The 12,277-nt window shown below is 33.9% G+C and overlaps 1 pseudogene; it reads right to left on the reverse strand.

Moving 5' to 3' along the window:
• Positions 1 to 2,141: 2,141 nt before the first annotated feature.
• LOC120782126 lies at positions 2,142 to 2,278 on the reverse strand (annotated as a pseudogene).
• Between the last annotated feature and the right edge of the window lie 9,999 nt (positions 2,279 to 12,277).

Below are 12,277 nucleotides of genomic sequence, written 5' to 3' on the forward strand. Positions count from 1 at the left end.
ATTTTCTCTTCAAGAAGCTACTCATTTGTCGAAACGGCCGATTTCGGACCACTATAACATATAGCTGCCATATAAACTGAACGATCGGAATCAAGTTCTTGTATGGAAAACTTTCACATTTGACAATGTGTCTTCACCAAACTTGGTATAGATTTGTTTCTAAGACAACAATGTAATCTCCGAAGAAATTGGTCAGATCGGTTAACTATAGCATATAGCTACCATACAAACTGAACGATCGGAATCAAGTTCTTGTATGGAAAACTTTCACATTTGACAATGTCTCTTCACCAATTTTGGTATGGATTTGTTTCTAAGGCAACAATGTAATCTCCGAAGAAATTGGTCAGATCGGTTCACTATAGCATATAGCTACCATACAAACTGACATACACTTGACAATGTATCTTCACCAAATTTGGTATAGATTTGATTCTAAGGCAACATTGTACCATACAAACTGAACGATCGGAATCAAGTTCTTGTATGGAAAACTTTCACATTTGACAATGTCTCTTCACCAAATTCGGTATAGATTTGTTTCTAAGGCAACAATGTAATCTCCGAAAAAATTGTTCAGATCGGATTACTATAGCACACAAACTGAACACATAGTTACTAAAAGAAATGCACCTTTGAAGGGTATATTAGCTTCGGTGCAGCCGAAGTTAACGTTTTTTCTTGTTTTGGCTAAGATAACTCACATATTGGTTCACATATACGTTATTAAATAAACGAAAAACGCTGTAAATCTTAAGTATTTTGACATACAGGCATACTTGAGACAAATTTACTAATAAAGAACATAAAATATAGTTATAGGAACAGGGGTTCAAATACTCAGTTTCTAGAGAATTGAACAGTTGTATTCCGATTCCATAAAGTGGCCTACTTTATGCGGACTATTCTGGAAAAGTTGTATACCGATATTTCATTTGCATACTGCAAAGTGAAATAATCAGATGGATTTTAAATTTGTGTTAAATGTACATAAAGTAGTCGTGATTAGTAGTAGTATAATTTCGGTCAATTAAATTTGGAAAATAGGAATTAATTGGTAGATATCGATGGAATAGGGCCTGAGATGTGAATTCTTATACCATCTTGAAGTTTTACAGTCAAATTACAGTCTTATATCTTAGTATTGAGTTATGGGATTTTATTAATTTTCATTAAATATCATCTCGTGGGCGTGGTAGTTGCTTATCTTCGAACTTGTTTGCCAAGGAAACGGTGTATAAAGGGTATACTCAAGTTATAGCTTTCACGGACAGACAGACATTCGGATATCAATTTCTTTCGAACTCATAATAATTTGTATATAAAACGTCATATATGTATATCTTAATTAATTTTTGGTGATACGAGTACAAGCAACCGTTAAGTGACTATTATACTCTGTAGCAACATGTTGCAAGCGTGTGTAAATATTTGCCGTGGCTTGCCCGAGTAATACTTTTAACATTTGGAACACTTGCAAGTCTTATTGAAAACATTGAGTTCAATAGAAAGATCGAAACTAAACTACAAAACAATCTAGCGTATTTGAAATATATAAGCTAAGAGTTTGCCTGAAAAAAGTAACTTTGGTGTAGGTAAGTTGATCATTGTCTAAAAAAAAGGTACGTGGAGTCCCTACGCGCGGATGAAGTTATACTTCATAGCGATATTCCAAGAAATGCATATCATTTTGTATGAAAGAAAACTAGAAAACTTAAATTCACATTTTATAAATTTATTATAATTTATTATCTCCCCGAGCATGCCTTTGCCAACAAGTCGTCTTTTCGCGACGATGGCAAAAGCTAAAAATTATAAATTGCACAACTTTCTGGTGCTTCTCGCAAAAATCTGCGTCGATATGTATTCACGATCATACGTATACATACATATTTACGCATGTTTGTAGGCGAAGCTGCTACAGCGGCAAGGGGTGACAATCGGCGGCCATTACTTTACTTATGCCATAGAAATTCTATTGCTATGAATATGGAAATGACAACGAAATAATGCAAATATGCATATTTCTAAAGGTCATTAATTTCTTTGAAGAAATGAATGATCCTGAGAAGTATAGTCTTAACTTTTCAACGACCAACGCAGAGCATTTCAACCAAAAGGAATTTATTCATTAAAATTATCACTCAGAAGTCGTTTTATCCGTTGTAAGCGAACGATTTTCGAAGAACCATCATTTCTAATATGCCACAAGACAAAATTAGAAATTAACTTCTTAAACCTCACGCTGTCAGATAAAACGATATACCTCGTCGTCGCGGGTCGATTTCCAAAAAATGGACCAACGCAGGGTATTTCAACAAAAGGGCACATGAGAATTCGCAGAAATGAAAGACAAAGGAAAGAAAAAGCAGTATAACTTCAATAATGAACAAGCATACAAATCAGTGATCTGCAGTGAATACTTGGCTTATGAATACACTCTCATATTCATGAATCACCCCCAATATTCACTCACACTTGCCCTCACTAAAAATATTATCTTCTCACAATCACATGGCTTGCTTCTGTAATAATGAGTGTGAATATGTCTCACAATCACTTAGCGCTCACACTTGGCTTGGCTTGCTTCTCTGTATACAATTGTCTGAGCTATTCGTTGAATACTATTAGATGAGTTGAAAGGCTCATGAATATATTCACGAATTCCGTGCCTATTCAAAATATATTTTATACCTACGCGGGTGGGTTTTAAAAGGAACGAAACGCGTGATTGTAATGACTACAAAACTAAAACTTCTTTATTTCTTATCCTTTTATTCAATTATTTTCTTAAGCTTTATCTTACATTCTAGAAATTGGAGAGCTTAGGTAGATGAGTCCCTGAAGTATATAACTACGCGGAGGGGTTTTAAAAGAAACGAAACCCGTGATTCTAGTGACTTCGTAAAAACTGAAACTTCTTTGTTTCTTATCCTTTTTTTCAATTATTTCTTAAGCCTAAATGAAAAGCTTTATCTTACATTTTAGAAAGTGGAGAGCTTAGGTAGATGAGTCCCTGAAGTTTATGACCTACATGAGAGGGGTTTTAAAAGAAACGAAACTCCGTGATCTAGTGACTTCGTAAAAACTACATAAATTATATATATATTTAGAAGCTATACTTATAATATATACTTGTATCTTTGAGTTGAATCTTATGTATGTACATAAATCTTGAAGTAAATTTTATGTTTAGTATTTATATTTTTTTACCGAAATGAACTGAATTGTGTTATTTTGTTTTTTGTTAATAATTCACGTAATTTTTATACCATTAAACTGACGTAATTTTTATTTTTAATTTTAATTCCATTGAAAGGAACTGAATTATCATTTTATAAAATAAAATGTAATATTATAAGTGATAACATGAATGTAAGTATGTACATATATGTAATTTTTTTAATAATAGAGAAAATTAATACAAAATATGAAAACCCCTTTTTTTATTTCATTAGATCTAGTCATTATTAGTTAGAACCAATTACAAAATCCTTTTTGTTATACAATTATATAATAGTAACTCTTAGTGCTTTCGTAACGGATTTTCTAGCCTTTGGTTCATAGCGTTACGGCTCAAAAGGCTTGCAAGTGGCTTGCGCACAACTGAGCTTCTTCGTATATTCACAAGTGTTTTGTATTCATGAATGTCAGAGAATCCTAAGCAAAGATTCATAAGTATTGTGAGCTCATAACCAAACATTTGTGAATATATGCTTCATACAACCTAATCAGCTCACAAGCCAAAACTCTCTCTCTCATAATTTTAAGTGAGCAGTATTCACACTTATACTCATTCCGTGAATAATTTGCTTGCTTCATACTCAATTTTTCGCAAGTGGCTCAAAGTTGTGTTTAACTCATTCACTGCAGATCACTGATACAAATATACATATGCGCAGCAGCAGCAAGGAAAGAGGAACAATCGGCGATCCATTGTATATCATAATTAGGACAACGCAATTCAAGTGTCAATGGTGGTGTTGGTGGTAAGCGCTTCAAAAGTGACGACGAGCACGTAGGTTCGAATCCCAACAGAATTTATTTTAAATTGAATATATCACCAACCAAAAATTGAAACATTGTTCTACAAAAACAACAACAGCATAAGCATGGCAACATTGTGTTGTTGGTAGAAAAGCCGAGCTGTGCCGAAAAAAAACGAACAAACGATCGCCGATTGTCACCGCTTCGCTTGCTGCTCGAACATCTAGAGCAAGGTTGCGCAACCTGAATCTATCGCAACCTTTTCCGAACTCGTATAAGAAGTATAACTTCAAAAATGTTTTTTGTTTCTGACACATTTTGTGAAGAGGCATTTGATTATATGATTGCTTCATCATTTAAAGATTTTAAAGCGAGAACCCCGAAATTGATTGAAGTTTAAAATATTATAACAAAAAATGTGTGAAGATATTGCGGCTGCACGCATTCAATATAAAATAAAAAGTTGTTTTATAAGGGGAAGTATTCCCTAATTTGTAACATTGTATACCTGGATGTCGTTGTTTATACTGTAATACCTGCTGATATCGTCAGCGTCACACACTAAAGATATAAAAATTAGGTTTCAAGGGCATTTTACAAAATTATCAAAAATGTTTAAGCAAATATTCATATTTCATAAAGTTCATTTAATATTTGACTTCCAAAAAGTATCGTTTGTATTAAGATACATATGTGTGGTCTGTTTGATCAAGTTCAAAGTCCAACGTCTTAGTCAATTTCATTTTATTTACACACATTTCAGTACACTTTAAGTTCTTTATATTTCTACTTGGTGCATTATATATTACGGTATTCTGTCTCTCCTTGTTTATGTACTGAGATTTTCTATTGCAATAAGGGAACTCATAAATCTACTTCATATCACTTTCATAACTCACATTACCCGACATTTCTTTTACTCTTTGGGTGTATTTATTGTGCGCTTTCTTTCCGCTTATCTGCAGTACCACTGAAATTACATTCATTTTGACCTACATATGTTATAACATATATTCAAACACATATAATACAAGTATCTTTTTTATAATTTTTTTATTTGTGATAGTTCGGTTTCGTTAATAGTCTATTTGATAAACAGACATTCAAACAAGATATGCCTGAAGAGGCCTCTCAACAAAAACGTAGTGCTTTTTTGGGACAAAAAAATGTTTCCTGGAAAAATGAAGTTAAGTGCAAAATGTAATATCAATAGGCAAGCCAAGAATGGAAATGGTCAATTCAAATACATATTTTTGCGAATGATTACCATGATAATTATAATAACTTGAGTATTATTAGTGCCTTAGTTCAACCTATTTAAATATCGGGTATCAATAGCGCAAATTCTTCTCATTGGGTTACTGTGAAGTACTATTTTCTTCTATAGAATTTTTCACAGAGGTCAATATTCTGCAAAGGACTGAAATGTGTAATTCGAAATCGAAAATTCGAATTGTTAACAAATGTGTACTGATTTAATTTTCCAATTATTCTCTTTAAGCTTATACCTTAATTATTTAACTTTTTTTTCATGGTCCGATGAAAAATCGATCCGTTGTCTCTGTATATGAAATTTCCACGCGAAGCGGAAAATATTAAAAAAAAATATTTTTATTTATTCCAGAAACCCTCCCTCAATTAATTTCCTGTCGTAAATAACAATTACTTTTGGCTGTCTACTTCCTAGAAATTGCACGACTTGTAATTGCTATAAGTTTATTGCCACTAATTTATGTTAACAGATAGCTTTCCTTGGCACCACAGACTACACAATCGATATTGCTCTTTTTGGAATGCTAACCATTTGCTTGCTTTTTATCACGCTTTTGCTGAGTCCGCGGAATATCTTCATTTTAATTTTCTTCCACTTTAATCACCGTCATAATAACTTGGATGTACGTATGGCTCAGTGTTAAATACACCCGTAAAATGTGCGAGTAATATGTATGTATAAGTGGAGAGTAGATTTATTTTTCTGTATTTTTCGTGTCTTTTGTAATGCAGAACCCTTTTATGCTTCATGAATTCTATTTAATTTATTTGTACACACATTCAGCGAATTTTCTTCGCTCTACTGCTTTAGCGGCTCAAACCTTTTTCAAACCATTTTAAGACTCCAGAATATACTCATATGTATGTATATAACCGCGAAATAATATTTGTTTACTTTTGAAGGGATCTCAATGACGTTCAGAAGTTTAATTATAATTAGTGTGTTTCGGTATGGTTTTCTTCTCCCTGTCTACTTCAATTCGATCTCTCTAGTTCCCTTACAGGATATCTTAATAGGAAAATGGAAGCCAAGTCAAAGGTACATAATTTTTTCATTAGAAAACTTACATACGGACATCCACAATCAAAAAACTCTGCAGTAATCATTTAATATATTGGGTATACAATAGTATTCGTGTATTTTAACATGTAAAATAGTATAGTCCATCCAAACCTATTCGATTTGTTCATCTTTCTGAATTGCATACAAGAACAATTGCGACGGCTTGACGGCCAAAAATAATTCAAGTCACTTTTTGATATTCTTTTCTGATGTGAAAAGTAATCAAGTGAGAGTGTTCTAGATCAACCGGAATAAATGGTAGTAAGAAGAGTCACCGCAAAAGACAAAACTTTTCAGTAGTTGTTTTCAAATAGTTGTTAATCAGCTTCACAACATGAGCCCAGGTGTTGTTAGAATGGAAAATTATCGTCGTATTTAGTCACAATTTCCGAGTGTTTTTTTTTAATCTCTCTTGTCAATTTAATGAGTAGCATTTCCCATTATCAGAAGCTCATAACACTTTTACAGCACGCTATTCTGATTCCACCAAATATGGAGATTACAGATGTTTTGCGTTAGGGTTGTCGTATTCTTTTCAGCAGCATTTCTGATATACAAAATTGCCTTTCATGCTTGAATTCATGTATCACTCAATTTTATTCAATAGCTATGAGATTTATCCATCTGCTTTTATACGTTTTGAAAAGTTTACTCAATGACTCAAAAAGATGCTGCACCCAGGATATTCTTCGTATTTCATGCCAAAATCACCTATTGTGTATCGCACAAGCCACTTTTATCACGTTCGCTAGAGTATTTTCAACTTAGAACTTAATCAAAATGAGCATTAGCTAATAGTTTTATATTAAAGGTTGTGTATTTAACTCAAATATGCAGTCATTCACGAAATTAAGATCAGGAGGGTCGCCTTGTCAATACACAGAGGAACCTCTGACGCCTGTCTCATAACAATGTTACAACAACGCATATTAAATTTAGTTTTGTAACTTTTATTCACATTAAAGCACACAATGTTCGATCTCATTTACGAACTATAACTTATATATTTTTCTCACTGCTCACATATTTATATACACCCGTTTTATAGGCTCTTTCGTCTCTCATCAAATGCCCGGCCTACAGGTTCTTCTGGGCTGACACTGAATTTTAAGTGCAATGTTGACAAGCTGCTAATTTGGTTGAGTTTGCTACAGCAGCGATTAATTTAAAAGCATAACAAAGTGAACAGGATACTGAGTACGTGGCAATATCATCAAACTTCTCACTACTTGCCTATGGATCTAGTCAGCATTCGTATATTGCTTAAAAATGTACCTTGTAACTTCACATTATTATATTTTCGAATCACCATATGTTCTCAATGTTTTTTATGAGCTTAATTTTCTAGCGGGCATGTTGTGCAGAAATATTTCAACAGACGAAAGTGAATAAAGTAAATTATCGACCAATGGTATACAATGCTCAATTGAGCTTTATTCAGTTTGTCTCGTCTCTGCCAAAGAAATGTCAACTCAACATATACTTTGGATGGTTTCAAAATTTTTTTGTACGGATATTGTGTTATGTATGTACTAATTGTATATTTTTCCCATTGTCTTTAAATAACATAATACTCCGAAATGCATACACTTGGTTTGAAAATTGAAAAGAGTAGTTAGTGTGAATATTTTACTTTAAAGGTGAGAAAAAGAAGCAATTTCAAAATATTTCCAACAATAACCATGTCCGTCAGCCCAAGTAAGTGGTAAATTAAGTAAAAGATGAGATATCTTGATGAAACGTGCTACATACATATGTTCCTAGGCACTACAAAATGCCACCAAACGAACATTTTTAAACTCTCATATCTAAGCTCCACAATATGAAATTTGACTACTTATTTAGTACATCGAATCGCAATAGCTAGGACCATCCGTGTTGATTTTGAAAAAGTGGACCTTGCCCCACCTTCTATTAGATTTAATTTATATATCTCTCAAACAACTAAGGCTAAATTGAAAAAGTCGCTCAGGACAAATATATCCATTACGACAGTGTAAAAATTGGTAATAGGGTAAAAATTCAGGAAGTTTAAATATCACATTTATGATGTTATGAAAGAGCTTCATGTGAGCAATTACATATCAACACTGAATAGAGAAAAATACACCGCAAACCTTTAAATGAAATCCCATATATCAGGATCTGTTTAAACTATTTTAACCGAATTCGGCACTTAACATTATCCTGAAATTTTTGTGTAGGCTGTAAAAATCGGAACACAACCACACCTACTTCCCATACACAATTTTAAATTTTGTCTGATTCTTCACCTTTACCGTAAACAAATCCAGCATTAAAGAATACTACTATGGTAGAAAAAAGTCAGACCTTTTAATTTAAATTTTCCTCGAAGACCCATTAGTCGAGATATTTTTTCTAACCATTAGTATTTAGTATACGCTTGTCTTTCTGAAGTACATAAAGTGCATTCGATGATTTTTACGATGAATGTAATTATTTAACAAAGAGGTTTTATGAAAATCAAATTTCGGGTGCCAAAATGTTCAGATTGTGGGAAAGACTTTCGGTGATAATTGTTTGTCGCAAGCAAGTGCTTTTAATTGGTAAAAGTTATTCAAAGAGATTTGAGATTGCGTTGACGACGAATCACGTCCAGGACGGCCATAAACGTTAACTGATGATCAACACGTCAATAGAATAAATGAATTGGTGTTTGAGAATCGATGATTAACAGTTAGAGATCTTCCTGACATAATTGATATATCGGAGGGATCAGTGAAAACTATATTGAAAGATAATTTGTGCCTAAGAAAAGTGGAAGCACAAAGAACGATTGGTTCCAAAATCACTCATTTTTTTGAAAAACAGCGTCTCATTAACGTCGGTGAAACAATGATTTCCTACTACCAGGTTGTCATAAAACATATTATTACTGGCGATTAGTCTAAGATCTATGTTTACGACGAGGAATCGGATTATGAATCCGCCGAATATCGGTGCAAAAGTGAGTCGAAGCCATAAAACCACGTCAAAGCAGGTCAATAATCAGAGTCATGCTGGCAGTTTTCTTCGATTATCGGTGGTGCACTCCGAATTTCTTCCGCCCGGCCAACTAACTGTAAAGATAGGCTGGAATTATGGGCCGACAATTCTAAGTTTTGCACCACGATAATGTATCGACGCATACCGCATTAATGGGGTGACGACATAGATTTTAAATAATAAGTTATGAACTTTAAAATTAAGAAGAAAGTTTTACTATTATATATTTGCACAAATTCTTACTTTATGATATGATACCTCACATCTTAAAATAGTCATAATTGGATCATAATTGTTCAAGTCCTCCGAAGACCCGAATTCGGTGTGTGCCTTAGTACTTATGACTAATTTTTAAAAGATAATATCAGCCAATCTGTGGTATATATTATTGAAGTTTGGGAAAGATGTTGCTTTGATAATAATTTACCCTTTTTAAAACCTGAGTTAAATCGGTAGAATATTTCCACCAGATATGTTCCCAGTATTAACAAAATTTTTTGAACTCACTGTTGATTTAATACTCGTATCACATAAAGCGTCCAATGTGCCTGTTTAATATGAGGTTTTGCCAAATGTTCGATTACACCCGAACCGAGCTCTTCCTTACTTGGTTTACTTTAGCACTGACGTATAACGGCTCTAACCGTTCTTGGCAAAAATAAGCTTACCCCACTTAATTTTTTAATAGTTAGTAAACGCAAAAGCTGCAGGAACATTAGTGGAGCTTCTGTCACTATGGATATTTATAAAAAGTATTTGATTTTAATGTACAAACTCGTATGTATAATTTCAATCCGACTGAAAGGTATAGGTAGTTTTAAGCTATAATTCTTCAAATGTCTAAATTCAAATTTTACTTATTTTTAATTTGATTTCTGTCCAATCAGTAAATCTAAATGTACCTAAGTTCTGACCATTGGTGTCAACAGTGCCATTTATATCAAATCAAAAATTTTACAATTCCGAACATAGTAGCTAGGGATAAATATACCAATTTTACACAAAGTTAAAATACTTAAATATGCAAGCGTGTGTATATATACACATCTTTGTTGTTTAATGAGAATATCTTTGTAGTATGATGCTCGTGAACTCTCGACGTACAGTCTCAGTGGAATTGAAAGTGGCGCCAACACAAAGCAAAATCCGTAAAGAATGCGGTCACAATAGAGTTTCAAGTGCAATCAGAGGGTGGCCAAATGAGCCTCCATACACCACACTAGCACACAACATTATGCAAATGCACAACACCGACACATCGAATTCACCATTTACAACACACATTCCACATCATACACCACACTAACACCCACACCAAACATCATCAAAAAGGAAAAAGGAGTAGCGGCCCAGTCTCTTTTGGATACTGATCGCATTACAGTCAGCTCCCTTTCACTCTCCATATAACGGTACTGTTCAAAACTATTAAAAGCACGATAATTCAATAACGAAATGCGTCAGAAACGTAAAAATTTGTCGCCGGGATGGTATGACAAGGCTTTATATGGACCGGTGTAAAAATTGGACGATTGGCGTCGCACCGCCCACATTTTGGTAAAATCCCACATCTCGGGACCCGACCAAACCCATTTCGGTAAAATTTGGTACCTGACATAATTTTTATAATTTATGTCACCTTTTGAAAATAGCGAAATTGGACAATAACCACGCCTACTTCCCATATAGCACAATTTCAAATTCTACTTGATTTGTTCAGTTTCCTTTACAAAAATCAACAAGCAATTAATTAAACGGGATAAAACTTTGCACGAATAATATCTCTAGTGTGTGCCACCTTATGACCAAAAATTGTTTAAACCGAATAGAAACTGTTCAAGCCCCTAGGTACCGAATATGTCACTTCCTGAGATGTATAATTGAAATTCGGGATAGTACTTCTATTGCAATTGCATGTCCATATGTCAAAAATAGGTTGAATCAGGCCAGTACTTAGGCCCCATATACCAAATATAAAAATAATCGAACTTCTGGGTGACTTTGTACCCATATATCGGCCAATAAGTGAGTTATCTCAATGAAAATGAGAGAACTGGTTTTACGCCAGGGTTTTACGCATAACAATGTATCTTCGTGCCTAAAATAGATAAATTTAGTGAAAACATGGCCAAGCCCCTAAATAACTAATATCAGGATTTTCGAACATCCGGCAAACTTTACTCTATATGATTAGTTGCACACCATAAAGTACTTCCCTGGCTTTGATTCTTGTAAGTTGCAAGAGTATAAAATGTTCGGCTCCATCCGTACTTAGCCCTTCCTTACTTGTTATTTATTAATTTCGGTTAGTGAAAGTGGTCGATTTTACAGAGGGTATTGAGTAAAACAATCGCTTGCCAATTGCAATAAATGAAAGAAATTTACAAATGCTTGGAAGAGTGTAGTTGCATTGGTGAGATGTAGTCGGCATAATTAAGCAATTAAGTCACAAATGCTACTAAACCGAATTAGTCGGTCACCAGAGCGGGTACATGATAAGCATTTATATAGCAAAACCAGGTGGCACTCATGAAGTATTTGTCAAAGTGGCTTACCAACGGAAGTTGCTTAGATAAGCCCCACATAGCGGCGGATACATGTCGCATCAGACGGTGGTGTGATATCACAATGGTAATCACCAGTGGTGTAGCTAAGGGGGGGCGAAGGGGGCCGTCGCCACGGGAGTTATGTGTATTAAAACAACCGATTCCGATGAGTGAACAAAACTTAATGATTTATTGTAATTTTAGTTCGAGAGAATCGTAACAGTTATTGTAATAAGAATAAAAAGCTTAAAGAAAATAGGAAAATGTTGTCGGCAACTTAAGTGTAACATAATATACAATGTTTATAAACATAATTTTTGTTGACATGTTTACATACATAATTTCTCCATCGCCTAAATTTAAAACTCTCCTGAGTTTAATACTTATTTTAAATAAATTAACTCAT

Source organism: Bactrocera tryoni, unplaced genomic scaffold (genome assembly GCF_016617805.1).
Source record: "Bactrocera tryoni isolate S06 unplaced genomic scaffold, CSIRO_BtryS06_freeze2 scaffold_956, whole genome shotgun sequence".
NCBI classification, from domain to species: Eukaryota; Metazoa; Arthropoda; class Insecta; order Diptera; family Tephritidae; genus Bactrocera; species Bactrocera tryoni.